Below are 8,912 nucleotides of genomic sequence, written 5' to 3'. Positions count from 1 at the left end.
TTTTCTTTTTCTTCATCTGGCAATTTTCGGAGGTTAATATCCTAATAAAAGAGATAAATATTCTGTTCTATCTCTATACCGGAAATTTCCTAAACGTCGTCTATACAGGAAGATGCGAACTTCCCGTGGAATTTTACCTTATTTGGTGCACGTGACACCCGATGGAGAGAGCGGTATTCAACTCTCCCTCGTGTTCTGTAAAAATCCGGTAATTTGCGGACAGGACATTCCCTTGATATCGATATCCCTTCGGGGCGCATCGCGTGTACATCGAGTTGAGGCACCCTTTCCCTACGGCCCTGTCGACCTCCCACTATCCTCTCTCGGTAGCCGGCAGCAGTGCTCAGTCTCTGTTGAGCTACCGTCGCGTGTGGAGGTAGCTTGCTCCGTTTTTTTTTCTGCTCGCTCGCTCGTGTCACGAGCGTGATCGCGATTAGAGAGATTAGTGCATAAGTATCCGAGTGCGAGTACATAATTACATTGTGAACAGTTGAAAAAATTGTGAACCTGCCAGGTGATAGCAGCGCAGCACGCCGAAACCGATGGGGGATGACGTTCGATGGAGAAAAAGGTACGATATCACGCGAGAGGGTTAACGACGGGGCTCGGAAGGGTAGCATTACGACAGAGGGTGTGCGTAATGCGTCTCTGGATGTAGCTCTCCGGTGAGAGAGGCCGTCTTCGAGACGCGGGGAATCGCGAGCGTTTGCCGGATTAGGTCGGCTTGCGAGATATATTCGATGAGCATTCGACGGGAATACGGCGCGATCAAATTCTGCGACGTAAATCCACGTTTTGAGAGTACTCTGTTGTAATCTGGAACGTGCGGAGATTGAAATTGTTCCAATATTTGGCATGCCGAAGGACCGGATTCGAATCGGATTTTATTACACCGCAGGGCTCAGAAACCGCGATCCTTTTTTCCTCGCTCGAAATATTGGATACTCCGAATGGTATAATGTACACGCGAAAGATATGACGGAAATTGGAGAGTTGGCTTTGGAAGATTTAAATCGAAGCTTAAGGATATGAGTTTTTCACCGTCCCTTTACATCGTGAATTTCTTTATTTATTTTTTTTTACGCCTTACCACCTTGACATCGAATCGCACATTGTGCACGGAACAATAGGGAAATTTATAAAATTATGTAGCATATTTTTTAATTTATTTTAACGAGCGAATTTTTAGCCATAGAGAATATATCGTATAAATAAATGTAGGCTTATAAATGTTTTATTGGGAAATTATGACAGAGACATGAAATAACATGCGTAGATGATTAATAATCGAATGTTTACCTATGAAAGACTATAAAAGAGAAAGCTTATAATAGAAAACTCGACGCGCGCGATAAGAACCACAATAGAAAGAATTAATATTCCGTTCGTTGAAGTTAAGTACAAAGTCGTTATTACATTCACGGAATGATAAATTCAATCTCCCATGTCAAACTCGCATTGACTTGCAAGGCCAACTGCCATTTTGAAATGTAAAACTATCCCCCATACTTTGTATAATGCGTACTCATTATACTGTATTGATTATCGTTTTTCGATGTAACGTAAGTATGCTTCGGTAGATTGGGCAAAAATATTGTCGATTTATTTCATTTTTCTATCGAAACGTTTTTCTAATTTTTATTTGATAATCCGAATCCATTTACATATTAACATCAGAGACACTTGATACATTACAGTACACCTATTATTTTAACTACAAAATATCATTAGCATACATCGACAGTATTGATTCTCAATTTGCTATGATTGTTAGTTTCTAATACGAAATATTATCCGTTAAACAGTCAATTTATTCGCTATTGTTCGCCGTTATTACGCATCATATCGGCATGCCGGCCGGCGCTGTCGTCGCTAATCGTCCAACAACTATTCGTCCACTTTCTCCGCAAAAATATATCTCGCTCGTACGGTGCGATTGACCGTAATTCGAGCCAAGAGATTCCTCTCGTCGATAGGATTTAAACTGCCCCGCAGGTAGGCGCATAGAGCTCCGGCGCGTGTGCAAAGTCACCTCGCAATTTCTCCCGGCAATTTCTAAAAGAGGCGCCCCTCCTCGCGGCCTATTACGTGGCTCGTGACCTCGCGGAGGAAAAGAGTCCGACGAGAGGGAATAATAATAATCGCCGGGGCCGCGCGATGAATGAATCCGTAGGCGCCAGAAGGATGCAGAGGCTGCGCCACGCGTCCCCCGATCTTTCGCGACGGACGCAAGAGATTCAAATCGCGACGAATTCACAGCGGAAACGCGCGTAGCGGTAACGCCTTACGTTCCCATTACGTCGCGCTTCCGGTGATCAGATAGCCCCGCTAGAAAGCTGGAGTCGCTTCTTCGTCACGCTCGCGGTGGTTCGAGGGAATTTTGTACGCGTAACACGATTGCCCGTACTACTTCGTTATTTAATCCTTTGGTATTCTGTGCGCTCGCCGCGCGTTTGAAACTACATCATGCAACAGTAATTAAATTCTTCAAGAAAGAAAGTTGAAGAGAAGAAACGCGTACAAGTGGAGCTTCGCTTTCAGCGCACATGTGAGGGAAGAGGAAAAATTTGAAAAATCTGGTAATATCTTAGCTGTTTAATTTGCCTGCAGACAAATTTATAAAAGAGAGAAAGGGCAAAGGTGGAATGCGTCACACACACACATTTTAAAAGTAGATAAAATATACGCTAAATATGCTTACGTAATTTTATTTGTCAGTAGAATACAATTTGTTCACCGTTGGTTCTCGTGATTAGCCATAATTACGCTCTTTAAAGATACTTGCAGCGTTTTCATGATTTTCAGAAAGATATCGGAGAAATGTTACTTAAATGTGCAGTTTAAACACAACTGTCGATACATTATCTATATTGTATTACACTCGGAACGCGTAAACTAATACGGGCGCCAAGAGCCCCAAATTGCAGTTAACGTAATCAAGTGACCCTGACCTGAGAAGCGGTACGGCGAACCTTAACGAAGGTCCGTTCCCACGGACTGGCGAGTGTGTATGACGTCGCGAAGCTTCCCAAACTTCGAAGCGTCATAATTCGACAACGCCCACGGGCGGAGCGGCGTAATTTTCAAACTTAATGATCCGACTCGAGTGCGCGAGATATCCCGATGTGTCTTCGATGCTACGATGCTACGATGATCGAAGCGAATTTTTCTCGAGCGAGCAAGCGAGCGAGCGAAGCGGAGCGGGACGGAGAGAGTGGCCCTGGTGTATCGTGCGTTCGCGCGAGGAAAAGGGGTGGCTGCGAGCGTGGCCCACCCTCTTCTAATCGCCACTGCCCTTAACTTCGATTTCCACTCTCTCGGTCTTTAAAAGCGAGAGGTACACGTGAGTTACAGCAGCCGCACTGCAGGTGCGATGCCGGTGCAATGCGACTGCGACGAAGGGTCGAGTGCGCATCTACAGTCGCACCCTTTTAAAGGGTATTGTCTGAATATGCGCGATGCGGTAACGATGATGGTGAACGAGACAACTGCCATCAATCATTCCGCTTCTCCTCGTCACGTCTCGCGAGCGAAATTAATTTTCGACGAGAATTTCGAAGAGAATTTCGCAGCTGGAATAAACTAAATTTCGCGCAATTCCTGATAATAAAATATTTTACGTCGCACACGGAATAAAAGCAATTTTGCTGAAATACAGATCTGAAAAGAATTACGTTGAACCATTTAAAAGACGTATCGGATATTTAACTTGGTTGCTAAAATGTCAAAATTATTTGCAGCAACATTATTTTGGGCGTCCCACATAATTATTTTGATTGTTCAATATAAAATTATTTTTCTGATCTGTATCTAGCTAAACTTTTAGATACTGCAATAAAATTGTTCTTTCCGTGTGCACATTCATTCACCGGTTTTCGCAGAGACTCGACGTTCGCTCTATCGTCGGTAAAAAAAATCTTTATTATTTTTCCCCTTTCCTCCGGTTTTTTTTCCTTTTACGTGTCTAATTAAAAGCTCTTTGGATTTAATCCCGCGAAGGAAATCTTCCGACGGGGAAAGAAGAATATATCCCGCGGGTGCAGTCGAGAGCTTCGACTCAGGTGGGGTGGAAGGTTATCCCGGAAGATCGGAGAGTGCGTTCGTGAGACTTCTCTCGATGGAAGGAGGGTTTGTGGAAGGGTTTGCCACGATTCGTTCAGTGACCATAAAGGGCACATGATTGTCTGCTCCTGAAAACTCTCTTGATAAGGGAAGGCTCTCGGATGAAATTTCTCAGATGTTGAAATTTCTGGTCCAATTGTTTTGTCGGGGACATCAATCTTCTTTGTTACACCAGAAAGATGTGATTTAGGAATATTTATAATTTTCTCGCGCTAATAAGCATAATAAGATATTTTCGGAGAGCAGCGTGAATACTGTTTTTTTTTTCCTTTTTGTTGTACATTAAATAATATCACTTAGGAAAATGTACTTTAATAAACCGATTAGTTTATCATTTATCAGTTATTGATATAGTAATCAATCGATTTATTGAAACACTTTTTCTTGAGGGATACAGAGGGATTGTTTAGGGAATTTTTATAGTAACGTTAATAAAAATAAATGCAAAGCTCAGTACTGAGTATCGATTGAAAAGTATTTCTGCGATTTTCCGAGGCTGAATGACTTCAACGAGCGAAAAACAATTCGCAACGTCTATCTTGAAAAGACAAGTTACTCTCTCGAAACTCAGACTAATGGCGCAAAAATTTACCCTTTACTCCCGAAGCAGTATTTTGTTTCGGACCCGGGTTCATTTCTTTAAAGCATCTTAGCTTCCGTCGCACCGCTTGTTCGTATCGTAAAAGGAAGATATGCGACGGCACCTGACCCTTCTCACATACTTTCGGTAAGGTTGCCGCCTCCCAGGAGTAATACACATCCCTTCGCGATCCTCGCGATTATCTGGCACGGAACAGCGTAATTTTTCTCCCCCGAATGGAAACCTTACTCGACGTTTTCCCGGTGCGCGAGATAAAAACAAATCTTTCGCTACCGGCGAGAGCGCTCCTGCGTTCCTTATCTAGACCGTTCCACCGACGAGGCGGATCTCGTTGCACTATTAGGAGAATATGATACTGGCTGAACTTCCCAGACAATTGGCGCGAGAGCGAGACTTCCAGAGGGAAAAGGGCGTTTTCAAGGGTGCGCCGGAAAATTCGTGGGAAACATTTCGTAGGAAGGATGTGTGCGACAAGGGTTGACAATGGATAGGAAGCGAAACCCTGGGAGATGCAGTGATGAATTTATCATAAGTGTAATTAAGTTGCAGACTGTCCAATTAATTATTTTATCAAAATTACTGTTTCTTTAAAGAAATTAAAAAAAAAGTAGAGTCCATGCTTGCTATAACATATTGTTTTGTAAGAAGCATATTTACTCGTCTAACATCGATTAGCAGCTTTGCAAACATTTGGAAAATAATAAAAACATTTTTAAAAATGCTTAGCTGTTCGCTAAACGCTACCACGTACATTTATCATTTCCTTGGCATAAAGAAAAATGATTGCGTGTCAGTTCCCGATGGCTGGCTTTCAAATTCAACCAGAAACTCGCCGTGTAACTGTATTGAATACTGCGAGAAAAATGGAGGTAGCTTCGAGTGGGGATCAAAAAGAAGAAAGCAAGAAGCCAGCACGAAAGTCCTCTGAAATTCCTACAAGGCGAGGAGACACGAGTGCGAGGCATGTCGGATCTCGAGACCTCATCCTTCGTCCCTTCGGACTTTCTCCGTCTCCTCTGTCTTTTCTATCGTTGTTTTCTCTCCTCGTTGCTTCATAGTGCTGAGCTGTCGCGATTTACCCGTACGAAAGCCACCCCTCGGCGTTGTCCTTAATGCGACGGCGACCGTCAGACACGCGTGTCGTCGTCTGTGCTCGTGTTCGCACGCAGACTCTTCAGCCCTCTCGCAAAACGTTTTTTCTTCCCACTCACCCATGAAGAGCGCGAGATAATTTTTACAGGGAGAAGAAAATTACATTGTACTGCTCATATAAGATGCTTTTTTCGCGCGAATCTCTACCAATTTAAAGTAGACTTTTTGTTCATGAGAAACGTCGAAGCTTCAATGAGCTTTGCCTTACAAGCAAGCAAGAAGTTCTCAAAGTTAAAAGCTGCACGAGCGCGCGAATGTGCAGTAGAATGTTACTCAGGTGGACGCAAATGGAACTTTTAATTCTCAATGTTACACGTGTCTCCGGTCGGGTCGAATTAAAACTTCGAACTTGCGTAATAAGTTTGCAAAGTTCGTCTTCCATTCTCGCCGGATCGAATTAAAAATTCGTCACGAGGATATAAACTTCTTCCATTTTCTACGTCTATTCCCGAGCGGTCATTCACAGCGAACTTTCCGACGCGGTCGGAAAGTCGCGCTCGTGAACGGCATTATACGTCGGCGAGAAAATTTCTCCTCGCGAACCTGCGAGGACCTACAAGATCCGGCGACTGTGCGCTCCCGTGTTTCCTCTCTCTCTCTCTCTCTCTCGCGTGTCCGCGCGCGGGCACATACACTTTTCATGTATATCCGAATTTCTTCAATCGCCCACTTCACAGTCGCCGTAGCCACTCACACGCTTCCGCCGTATCCTCGTAGCGATTTTATTTCTCATATCCGCGGCATTCTCTCTCGGCGTTTTCCGCGGAAAGAAAATATCTGCGGCGCAACGTCAGCGATGCGATTGCGATATGTCTCGATCTTTTTTTCTCCTTCTTTCTCTCTTTTCTACCGTGTACGTTGATGATACTTTTTGTAGCATTTTTCCGGAAGCGTAGAAAACGCTGCCTGCGATGTTCCTGTAATGAAACCACCTCTATTCCCGAGATACCACATCGATGATATAAAAAGAGACACAGAAGAAATACTGGCGCATAATAAGAGAGTGGAAAAATCACAAGGAGCACAAACAGGATAATAGAAAGACGAGGGTGTAGTGAATTGTAATAAAATGCAGCAGATAATCTTTTTACTTGTTACGATGTCTTGTAAATCGATTATTACATATAAACTTTTAAGCTAGCGTTATGGAAACGAATTTATTTGAATATTGCACTAACAAACGTGAATTAATTATAATAATTTAAATGCGTTTAATTTATCACGCACTGAGAGAAAAATTTTTTCGAATGAAAAAAATACATTTCCCTAAAACCACATATTTTGATGCAAGCATTTGTTTGTTCTGATATAAATAAAAATATGAAGTAACTAGACATATTATCTTAACATCTTACATTTTTTTACATTTACATAATGATTTTCCAAAACGGAATTTTCTAATAATATTATTACACTTGATTAAATTGTTCTCTTATTGTTAGATTAAAAGATCAGATTATCTTGAATATAAAAATAATTCAACAGTAAATATTTTCTAAACCTGCAAGAAAAAATTACTCGATTAAGAATTATATTTCTACATTTTATTTACATAAATATTTCAATTGAGAAATTTTTAACTTTACTAGACTTGCAAGTAAATAAACTATTAGGACTCATCGAATAAATAATTCTTTTGTGTTAATTAAATTTTTTTGTTTCAAGATATTTTTTCTCTCAGTACATCTATTATACGATTCAATACCGGAATAAATTAAATGTCTATTTTTATACAACCAAGGTATCCTTTTTTTTTCGTTTAAATGTTAAATATATGGAAACTGCTTTTTTTTCTGACGTGTCCGACGATTGATTGAGCTGCCTTGAAGTCCGTCGCCTTATATAGGAAGGATCATTTCGTGGACTACTTATTATGCGGTTTAATGGCCCGGCGAGAACGTGTCGCACATGGGAATCGGTTCGAGCGTTACGGACTCATAATTTACGGGGACGCAAGCCTCTGACATCGATAGACTGTAATGAATCGTAATAAGTCCTCGGTCATTATGCAATTATGCCCGATTATGCGATTCGCCGGGTCCATTAACGCGATCGACGTTATAATCAGGATGGGAGATCAACGATGCATACGGAAAGATATTATGTGAAGATAGTTAGAAAAGATTAAGGAAGACGGACAGTATTTTTTGCGGCTGTTTAAAAATTAATTTTATTTAACCAACAACTGCTCCATTTTTGGTTTCGTTCAAATTTTCGTCCCTTAAAGCGAATACAAAGTTTATATAGATGCATATTTTACAAAAAGTATCGAGTATCCGCGCAAATACTAATTTATGTATCACATCCTTCTCATATCCATCTCTATATTTCAGCTTTTCCTCCATTGCTATTGTACGTTGATCATACAATATTCAAACGCAATGTACGTAAATAACAAGCATTGTATGAGAACATTTTGAGATCGTAAAATTGACAGACATTGATATCGGCAGCCCGGCAATCTTTTATGCAAAGCAATCGCGTCTCGTTCGACTATCCGTAATCGAGAGCGAATGCGTCGGAAGATTACCAATTAGCGTGATCGATAACCGCTGGCTCGGACAGATTGATATCGTTGAAAGACGAGAGTCCGCAGTGCGGTAATGTAAGGCTAATGTAAGGCTTTGTTATGATATCGCACGGCAGGAAAGTGCATCCACCGCGCGCCGCTCGGTCGCGATTATTATCGAGCATCGGGTTTCATCGTAAAGCGCTTTCTCTCCTCATCTCGCATCTCGTGCTCACCCACCCCCCTCCCCACCCCTTCCCCTCCCCTCCCCCGCGACTGCATCGTCATTAGGGTCTCGTTGCAGCCGTGTTCCGTGCCGCAACCGCGTTCTCCCAAATGACGTATCGCTCGGTTGCAATTTGTCCCGCGTCACCGGGACCTGGTTTTATTTGCGCTGCAGCGCCGAGAGCTTCAACCACCGACGAATGAGCGTCTGAAAATGGCGTTTATCCGTCCTTCAAACAAGTCACGCTTGAAGAGCAATGAAGAGTTCTCTTCATTTCGAAAGCATTTAAATGTCGTCGTGTC

At 42.2% G+C, this 8,912-nt stretch overlaps 1 protein-coding gene across 1 annotated transcript in view; it reads left to right on the top strand.

The window, feature by feature from the left end:
* The first annotated feature begins 340 nt into the window (after positions 1-340).
* The window catches only part of LOC105203997, a 68,692-nt gene continuing 60,120 nt past the window's right edge, over positions 341-8,912 (top strand). The window contains exon 1 of the mRNA XM_039450840.1: positions 341-571. The gene's annotated coding sequence lies outside the window, so the exon portion shown is untranslated. The remainder of the gene's footprint in view (positions 572-8,912) is intronic.

Source organism: Solenopsis invicta, chromosome 6, assembly GCF_016802725.1.
Source record: "Solenopsis invicta isolate M01_SB chromosome 6, UNIL_Sinv_3.0, whole genome shotgun sequence".
Lineage (NCBI taxonomy): Eukaryota > Metazoa > Arthropoda > Insecta > Hymenoptera > Formicidae > Solenopsis > Solenopsis invicta.
This window is presented reverse-complemented; position numbering and strand designations above follow the sequence as displayed.